The sequence below is a fragment of the Lissotriton vulgaris genome, chromosome 7 (genome assembly GCF_964263255.1).
Source record: "Lissotriton vulgaris chromosome 7, aLisVul1.2, whole genome shotgun sequence".
In the NCBI taxonomy this organism is placed as follows: Eukaryota; Metazoa; Chordata; class Amphibia; order Caudata; family Salamandridae; genus Lissotriton; species Lissotriton vulgaris.
The window spans coordinates 120,045,492-120,056,344 of record NC_141695.1 but is presented as its reverse complement, the minus strand read 5'-3'; positions in this window follow the sequence as shown (position 1 = coordinate 120,056,344).

Genomic DNA, 10,853 nt, shown 5'->3' with positions numbered 1-10,853 from the left:
GGATACGAAGAACAAAAACAGGAGAAAGCCAATTAACACAGTTGAGACCTGTTTAAGAAAATGACAATGTCTAAACTGGTATTCATTCAATTAGGCAAGTACTTGAGGGAAACAATTCAATATTCTAGATACAATATGTCTCGAAGAGTCAGCGCATCCGCTGCCTAAGCTACACCTAAACATTTGGGAGTGGTCATGGATAACAAACTTAAATTTTGCCAGCAGGTGAAGGTAAGTCACCACTTCTGTTTTCTTCATCATGTGGATGTTAAAAAGGTTGCTTCCTTTCATCCCTTTGGCTACCTAAAAGACAGTGGTAACGGCATAAGTACCATTTAAGAAAGACTACTGCAATGGCTTGGACCTAAATATGCAACTTCAACATCTAACATGCGACAAGCCCTGCAGAATGCGGCAACCAGATCACTGGCTGGAAGTCCCAAATAAAAATCTGCTTCTGAAGTCATCAGAACGTTACATAGGCTCCCTAACAGGCATCGAATAAAGTTTAAAGCCCTTTGTCTTGCATGGTGTAGGCCTGGATTTTCTGAAACAAACCTTAGATTGGTATATCCTAGGGAGTAACTTGCGCTCCTCCGGTGTCATGAAACTTGTAATTCCCAGGGTCAAATGGGCGAACTTGGGAGGAAGAGGTTTTGTGACCTCCCCTTCAAAAGAATGGAACCAACTTCCTGTTCACATTAGAACCAGGCATAACCTGCTATCCTTTAGGAAGGACACCTGGCTTTACTCCAAACAAGGACAATTCTTATGCCCACTTAACAGAGCATGCGTCTTGATCATCTATGTGTTTGCCCTTTAGAATTTTTTTTTTTAAATAACTAAATCAACCGATCACTACCCACTTAATCAGGACCTACAGGAGTTATTGACAGATAACCATGCAGCGAATCGATGTGTTTGTAGGTGAAGATGTGTGTAAGTCAAATTAAGGCTGGTCACAGCACTCAGTTTGTCATGCGTGTCATTGATTTTTCAAAATGTTGTCTGGGACTTAAACCATATTATCATTTTCTGTGATGAAGGTCTAGTGTTATCTGATTTCATGTCACAAGTTTGATTTTGGAGAAGACATCATTTGGTAATTGGTGGTTTTGAAACATTAAGATTTAACCTACCTCTTTTTGATCACAGGCTTTTGGCATGCATGGACCCAAGCTTCACCTCCATAGATTTAGTTTACAGTCTCAATTCATTCTGAGAGTTGAAGTCTTAATCACCTCAGTTCAAGGAGTTGACCTCATACACTTGAAAACAATGAGTGCTAAAATAAAACTGCAAGAGAGGAGTATTGTGTACTGATGACATGCAGGTGTATTAACATGCAAGGCTTAACTGAGATGAGTCCTTGTGTACACCTGACTTAACTCCCAACATCTCTTGGCCCCAGTGGCAAACTTACTACTTTTTTGTTGTGGCCTTTTTTGGAAGGCAAGCAAAAGACAAAAAATATGTACTCTGAAATGTAGATGGAGAGTTCATCTTGAGTATCTTCAGAAAATAGCCACAGACAACAGACATATAAAACCTTAAAACAAGAGAGCAAAATGGACTCCTACAGTTATCAGCAAAACAGAGAAAGAACATCACACTATGAAAGACAACTTTCAAACTCCTTTCACTTGCTTTATTTTGATAACTACATTTGAAACAAGTGCATTAAAAGACAAACTGCATCTCAAAACATAAAAAGTCACAACTATCACATTTACAACAGAATTAGCAGGGGAGACAATTGTGATCCATTTGAAGTGTGCGTTTGTGCTACTCTTATCAGACAGTTACTTCTACAGGTGTTCTCGTAATAGTGATCTTGAAATTGTACACCACCTTATTGATTATGTCATTGTAAGTTCACAGTCTTATTATGATCGACATCTCCAAAATAGAAACAATTCCTACAACCTTACTCATGGACCGGGAGAAGATATTAACCAAGGGTAATTTGATAGATACCAATACAACAATAGCAAGAACCAAAAACAGGCAACACAAATGGTCAGAAAGACAGGGAGAGGTCGTTACACCATACCAGTATGAAGTCATTTTCATTCAAAGTAATTGATCAATGTTCCCGCCCATATTTTACTTTCCCATGAATTTTATTTCACCCGACATTATTTATTTTCATTTCATATACAATGTAATGATTTTCATTCAGTTTCTTCTTTCCTCTGGGTCACGGGGTGAGGTTCCCATACACATCGTGGGTAAGATGGGACTTGGCTGCTCGTCAATTACAGAGCTTCAAGGATTTCAGTGATTGGAGGAGCACGCCCACTGAGTTCAAGATGGAGGTTTGCGGCACCTTTCAGGCCCAAATATGAGCTATCAATAAAGTCAAAGAAAAACACATTAAAATACAGAAATAAATGAATGCACTGTATACCACTTATTTCTACTCTAATCCCATTATTTTATTTTAACTATGGCATTAGTAGTGAAGCAGAACACACAAGGTTTACGTCAAGCATAAGCATGTGCATTATCATGTGAGGGTTGAAGCAGCCATTTTAGGCACTACTGCGCAACTGCAAGAATTCCCACCAAAAGCAAAAGGACGTCATGCTACGTAGATGCAGTAGACGCATGTGCAAAAGGGTTCCTGCGTTTTCAGTGGCCATTTTAGGACACTCAGATTACTGGTTAGTAAAACACATAAGCAAGCTTCCCCTAGATACTAAAATATCGTGTAATGCACTTATTAGTATTCACAAAACATGATTAATGTGTTACATGTTTTTTCGAGAGGATTGAAACCGAGTAAGTTTCTGTGTGTATGAAACCTTGCTCCATTACTCCTGCATACCATTATAAAAGCTCTGATGATTGAAATTCATTATCAGTGTCTCTATAGTGCCACGTGTATTTACTGAAATATTTGGCATGTTATATGCCGGACAGGTTTCACTATGTAAATTTGATGTATAAATGTCACATTACCTCTCCCCTATCAATTACCCCCACACACTCACTTTGATCTAGAACACCTCTACCCCTCCTCCCCCGCACTGGAGCACCATTGTTGCAAATATAATCATGTTATGATTTTTGGTAATTTACACCCAGCATGGTTCCCCACGTGGTCGCCCACCACCCTGGGACCTCCACCCCCACCAGTATCAAAAGTAAGAAACCTGGGCATCTTGTTTGACAACAATCTAACATTCTCAGCTCACACCAACGCCATTGTCTCGTCATCCTTTTACACACTCGGAATGATAAAAAAACTCTTACCCTTCCTCCCGTCAAGTGCATGAAAAACCCTGATCAGCACCCTAGTCATGTACAAAATTGAGTACTGCAACGGCCTGCCCATGAACGCCCAGAAAAAGATCACCAACAAATTACAGATGGTGCAGAATGCAGCATTTAGATTAATAACAGGTACCCCCAAGTATAATTCCATTTCCCTGGTGGTTCGGAACTTGCACTGGCTACCAATAATAAGCCACATCAGATTTAAGGCCCTCTACATTGCCTTCAAGGCTATTCGTAATACTGGACTGGACTTCCTAAAGAAAGCCTTCTGTGCTCACGTGCCTAGCAGAACCTTACGCTCCTCAACTGCCAACCTCCTGATGGTTCCCCGCACAAACAAGGTTTCCTGGGGTGCCAAAAGATTCACTGTCGCCACTGCCAAACCGTGGAACACCCTCCCTCAGTAAATCAAATCCTGCCCAATGCTATTTGCCTTTAGGAAACTTATTAAAACCTGGCTTTTCAACCAATGGGCTGCATACCATTTGACTACTTCCTCTTTCAGTCCACAGCGCCGCGACACCCACAGGTATTTGCGTGCTGAATACATTGCTTAAATAAATAAATGTTCCACAGTTATGAACAACTGTGTTGTCTATAAGAAGTGATTAATGCTTTGAAAATAAATTACATCCATTGCGAATTTTGTAAATTTGGTGTTGTGAAGGCCACCATCTCTTTCGTACTTTTTAAGTGTTGCTACTGTGATCAATTGTTTATTGTAGTGCAATTTTGACGCGGGTCAGGTAGCTTTTCTAGTAACCCCATTGATACTTAACAGTATTGTTTTACTGCCCATTTCAACGGAAAATGTGCTGTCTGTAAATGACAGTGCGCAACCACACCAGTGCTCCAAAAACCACCACCTGCTACATACCACACCCATACCGCTCTCCTTCTGCAATGACTTGGTACATTTGCTACACTTGCTCTTTGTGTGACGCTTGGATTTTTCACAATTGCTATGACTTTAGTGATTTATCATTGTTGGGAGCACCCTTACTCTAAAAACTATTCCAGCACCACTGGTGAAAGGTATTGCTACTCTCAACACACCAGTTTGATCAGTAAAGAGCTAAATGTATCACTGTTTTGAGGGAGAGGGTGAGCATTATCATTGGAAATATGAGGATCAAAGAAGGCCACTCCTATAAAAGGTACACCTCACTGGTTTATTGTTAGGGAAACAAACATTTAGGAAGCGTAAGTAGACATTAAGTAACCATTTATCTTGAATGCTACCTCCGACACAGGGGGAAGTAATGGAGAAAATGTATTGTGGAGTACTAAAGATATGCATGTGCTAATTCAAATTCATCTTTGTCATTTAAATCCATAAATCTTGTCTTCAAGTCATCCCACAAAGTTATGTCTTCGTTGTATAGTGTGAATGAATGTGGTCTACATCTTCCTCTAGAGTTTGCAGCTTACTATAGATCGCAGTGATAATTATTGATTATAGTAATGCAGTGACATCTATGGATTATACCGATATAGCCATTCTAAACAGATGTTTAAGATTACAAATTCCCAGCGAAAAGCAGTGGTTTTCTTTTTACATGGATCACAAAATCAAAGGTGCTTTACAATGAAATCGGGGTACCAACAATTGTTAATTAGGTGTGTAAGAAAGTTGCCTTTTTTTGCATGGTTGCCCCCACTTTTTGCTGAACTGCTGCTGTACTTTGACTGAGTGAGCCCTAGGCTCCTGCCAAACAGGTCCCCATGGCCTATGTTCTTTCCCTAAAACTGCATTAAAAACAAAAACAAGTTGGCACTCGCTGGCCATAGGTCAGCCCCTCATAAATGGTACCACAGGAACCCAGGGCACTATGACCAGGGAAGGCCTCTAAGGCTGCAGCACTTATTGTGTCACCCTTAGAAGCCCTGTACTTTTGCACACACACGCTGCCTTTGCAGGCTGTGTGTTTGGTGCAGAACAAAGTGAAGAGTCGACATGCCAACAACCCACTGCCCTCGCATAGATCAGCCACCCCTCTAGCTGGCTGCACTATACCAGTGGTGAGGGAAAAGGTGCATGAGCCCTGTTCTCCTACAGCACAGCTTTCCAAACTGTGTGGAGCGACACGTTACTGTGTCGCGCCCCATGCATAGGTGTGTCGCGCTTGTTAGGGCTGCCCAGGGGTTTAAGAATGCGCTGTTTATCTGCCCATTGACGTGCTGATGTTTCATTTAGCGCGTGTTTGGAGCTCATGCTGCGGTTGTAATTACTGCAATCTCGGGAACACGCATTTCACTTGGCCGAGAGGGTGGGGGCGCTATCTGCGGCAACACTGGCGATCTATCTTGTTTGAGCCGTGGACAGGAAAAACAGAAGAGGAGCTTAAAAAACCCATTTGGGGGAAAATGTTCTAATCCTCATCGCAGGCTGAAGGGGACACTGCGGCTTGAAACTCTTGAGGAGAGCTGCCTGCCTGTGGCTGACCGTGTGCTCGGACACCGCTCTAACTACAGACCTGGCAGCACTCGGGTGAGTCATGCATGCTGCTTCGAGTTCACACCTTTGGCTTTCCAAGAGAAAATTACAGGCCATTCCTTGTTATTTCAAGAGTCTGCTTGTCCATGACATTAACTGGAGACAAAATCGTATTTTAAAATGTAGTCATTCGTAACGTGCAATTTCTGTGTTTGCTTGTATTAGTCATGGGTAGAACACATTTAAACTAACTGCCTTCTATTTATATTTGTGAAGTATACAGATAAACAGTAAAAATATGTACCAGCTGTCCTTTTGCTTATTCTTGTACTGGCTTGAACATCAACATATCAACCCTCTGTTTATTTGATCTCTGCAGCACGTAGTTAACCATATTATTTATTAGGATGCAATAAAGTGTAACGACATTGGGGTGTAGGAGATTTATCTTCTTGGTACACAAATAGTTTTGTACAAGTCTTTTAACCTTCCATTTCAGGGTTTCGAAGCAGTTGAAAGATATCTTAGAAGGCTTCTCAGTGACAAAAGGGTGTAATTTGTAATATTTAATTATTTACATGCACTTCATTGCTTCGTTTTACTCGCAGGACAATATCACACATTTGGCAGTTGAGTGCAGTGTAGTGACACACAGTCTCCAGGTAGCAACCCCATGTAGGGAGCCATTGCACACCTCCTGCTTTCCTCAAACACCGACTCTGGAGCCTGGCTGCAGCAACGACCTGCCTCCATGCAGCATCCCTTTGTAAAGGCACTAGGTTAGCACCCTTCCATTTCTGGTGCTTTATAGCAGTTTTAAGATCTTCTTAGAGTTTCTCGTTGCTTCAATGGGTGTAATTTATGATATTTATATTTTCCTCGTCTTCAGAGCTTGATTTTGCTTGCACAAAAGTGTCACTCATAATCATTGAATGTCATTCATAATTGCAGTGAAATTATGAAAATGTCACACATGAGCAATCCAAAACCTTGGCAGCTATGCTGTGGTAGTTTTCAGTCATTCATAGACCCTGCTTAAAGTGGTTTCCCGGCGCCACGCGGGCCCGCCTTAAGCAGCACGGATGCCTTCCTGGGGCTAGGCATGATAACAAACTGCAGGGGGCGCCAGTCACGCACATCAACCACTGCACTGCCTCCAGATTATTCCTTAAGTGCAGGCCTACTACTGCGGGGTGATGTCTTATAACTTAATAAGAACTCATGTAGGTTGTTCAGTGCCGACTGCCAATCTGTTCCAGCCACGTCACGTGAAGCTGCCCCGCGTCGTGGTGAGAGTGAGACTTGCTGTCAATTGAATGTAGCCAACGGCAATCTCATGTGTGTGTGGGGTGGATGTGGGGGTGGGGTTGTGTGTGTGGGGTTGTGTGTGGGGGGGGGTTGTTTGTGTCTGAGGTTGTGTGGGGGTTGTGTGTGTGTGTGTGGGGGGGGGGTTGTGTGTGTGGGGGGGTTGTGTGTGTGTGTGTGTGGGGGGGGGTTGTATGTGTGTGTGGGGTTGTATGTGTGTGTGTGTGGGGTTGTGTGTGTGTGTGTGTGTGGGGTTGTGTGTGTGGGTTGTGCGTGGGGTTGTGGGTGGTTCGGGCTAGCACGCTCTGCTCGCTCGCGTGACTGTGTCCCTGAAAAAAAGTTTCACAAAAAGGTGTGTCACCAACATGAAAAGTTTGGAAAGCTGTGTCCTACAGTGTCTAAGCCAATTCTTAGACATTGTAAGTGCAGTAATGCCATTAAGAATATATGGTGCTGGGAGTTTGTCATTACGAATATTGTTCTGAGTTCAGTCTTTGAATTTGTGACATCATTTGCTGATTAAGTGTGTACAACAAATGCTTAACACTACCCTCTGATAAAGCCTTACTGCTCGCATGCACTACCACAAATAGAGAGTAAGGTGCTATCTACTTTTACATCTGCCTACCTTTGAGGTTCCACTGGACTCTGTGCGCATTATACCTAATTTGGGTATGGTTTATACAAAACCAGCTTCCTATAAGGTCCCAATAGTGAAGGTCACTCCAAGAGTTGCAACAGTGAGAAAAACATTTATAAAGGGTGTGAGAAGTTGGCCTGATATGCAGTGCTCACTATTCTAGTGATCACTATGCATCAGTCCAAACGACCCTTATGGTGATTGGTTGTAAGTCAACCTTAGACCAGCTATCCTAGTAGCGTGGATACGAGCAGTCTTCGGGCTAAACTCTAGAGGGCGTGTTGAGCCAGCTGTTATACCATCACATACCCCTTGAACACCCAGTGAAAGGACACCACACAAGTGTTATGAAAATAAACAGTATATTTATTAGAATCACAACAGCCCTGTACTCTTTATGAGGACAGGGTACTAAGCACACAACGAAACTCTTAGGAAAATACTTCAAGTGCACAATCAATACAAGTGCCCGAGGGCACGGAAAGTCTAGAGGTCTCGGGCGGACCCGATAAGGCAAGTCGGAAGCGAGGGACTCGGGACCCTTAAGTAAGGAGGCTATGCGGGCACCGAAATGCCGAAGTTACCTAGCCACAAGGGCTGCGCCTGCACAAGTCTTACAGGCGTCAGGGGTCTTCGCTGGCGAGCCAGGAGCCGGAAGGAAGGAGTTGCTGGCCGGCGACCAGGGAAGATTAGTTCGTAGAGATCCAAGCCTGGATCAGTGATAGATGATACCTGAAAGCAGAGGGGACCAAGTTCGTACTACTTGCCAGTAGTCAGAGGGTACCAGGAAGGCACCGGATGGCCGTCACCTCGACTAGGTGAGTGGGCGACGCTAGGCTCTGCAGTCTCACGGACCAGGAGGCGTTGTCGGCGACCAGGATGGAGGTGCGAGCTGTCCCACGAAGGTTGATGCTGTCGGCGTCGCTGGGCCCAGGATTGGGGCAACAAGCCTTGGCAGATTTCAGGGCCACGTGGTGGGCCTAAAATGGCGTCTTGAGTGGACCAGGAGGGTCCGGGGTGCTCCTCTCGTAAAAGGGAGCAAAGGCCGGTCTGGAGCAACCAGACCAGCAGCGTTGGTTGTCGGATGCCGTCAAGAAGGTCACAAGCCAGCGGCTAGTAGCCAGACAACGTGCTGAGCGGCAAAAGCAGAAGGGCCCCACGCAGATCGTGGAGATGCTGGGAGACTGCACTTCGATGCTGGAGCGGCTCAGGGTCGGGGCTTCTCGGACCCCAGAGCACTCACCAGAGGATTCCTTGGGTGATCGTGCTGGTTGAAGAAAGCGTGCAGGTTTTGATGATGGCCGGTCCCTCGAGGTCTCGTCGCACCCACAGATCTCAGCTGAGCTGACGATGTGGGTAGAGGTCAGAGGTGCCAGGGAAGCCGGTTCTCGTCGAGCTGGGTCGTCGGATTCCTGAGGAAGGACTTGCAGCAAACCGTAGAGTTCTTAGATGGTGCCTGCGGATGCAGGGTGACTACTCCTTAGCCACAAGGGAGAAATCTTGAGAAGAGTCTCGAATGTCCTTTCGTAGAAAGTAGTTCTTGATTCAAAGATGATCTAATTTTGAAGGGTCCCGCTCCTGCCTTTATCCTAAAGAAAGGGGTGGGTACGTGACTAGGTCCTGCCCTAGGGGTGGGACCAGGAAGGGGGGTAGTTACACCCCTCTCCCATGCCGGGCTTTCCCCAGGTCGGGCTGGTTTGCCCCTGGAACTGGTTCTAGCCGGCAGATGCGTAGTGAGCACCGGGGTGCCACTCAGCAGTCACCTTCCTGTAAAGCCCTGCCTACCCAGGATACACAAAACCCTGTCTGGGATGGTGCGAACACCGCCCCTGACAGGAAACCCTTTGTCCAAGCTCTCCTCGCTGGAAGGACTCCCAGCAGCAGGAGGTCAGACTCGTGTCTGTGGTGGCAGCATCCATTTTGTGGAGCTGAGGCTTCAGTTAACTTTAACCGGGGTTCACCGTTACGTACATGTCGTGTCCCTCTAGAAGGGCGGAATGCTAACCTCGTCGCCAGCATTGGTGAGGGGTCAGCATCCCGATTCGTATGACACCTTACTCGACATGTCTTGATAACGCGATACCGAAGTTACCATTATGGCACGCGTTATCGTGGAACAGCCATTGGGTCTTGGTTCCGCAAGCTGCAACCGGGCTCGGCTCGTGCCAGAGCCCAACTCACACTATTCCACGCACTCTGCCTTCAGGATTGTCAAGGCCTGCCATAGGAGTGACTGATAGGAACTCGGGTGTCCATTTTAGGGTTAGATATAGGCATACTATACCTACACCTACGGGCGAGTACGCCACGTTGCCCCAGCTGTCGCGCAGCCAGTTGTGTCAGATTTAGATGGCCATCCAGGGGTGGCATAATACATGCTTCAGCCCCTGGTAGGCCCTGGGTACACCGATGCCCTGAGTTACAGGGTCTAACAAGGTGGCCCAGTTCCAATTGGGTCATGCATCTAAGATGCACATCAATTTAGCGAGAGAACAGCTAGGCTGTGGGTCTGATTGGCAGGCCCACAGCCCGAGAAAGTCATAAACCAGTGGAACAAAAGCAAAAAGTCCGGGTGATCATAGGATTGCAGACCCTACTCTCCTACAAAGGGGGCTGCAGGTCTCCTGGAACATTAACACGGAGTGTGCATAGGAAGTAGGCTGCAAGCTTGCATCCATCATGCAAACATAAGTAGGTTCCAGGATACCATTAGGGCTACCTGGATAAAAACATGCTCACCCACCTGTGAGCTGCAGTGGTGTTGTGGAGTGTTGTGGAGCTTCTGCACGTCCCGTTGACCCTGGGACTGACTCCTGTGTTCCTGCCGCTGCCCCTCGCCGCACCCGCTCCACCGGTGCCGCTTCGCGGCTCCAGGAAGGTGAAAGCTGTGTTCTAAGCGCTGGGCTCCAGGAGGCGCTGGGGAAAACATTGAGTTGGCGTTGGCGCTCTAGCAGGGACTCGAAGATCCAGGAGTCCCTGCTCTCACAGGTGCGCTAGCGGACGCGCCCACCACCAGCCACGCCCCCCGCCTGTAACACTCTCTTATTTAACGCTCTGTCAGGCACTCCGCGGGACGCGAGCGGGACGCCGAGCGAAGCCCGAGCAAAGGGCGGGCAGTCTGTGGCAGTCAGGGGCTGTCTGGGCTGGGCTACGTCCCTTTCCATTTCATCAACAGTGAGTACATACGCC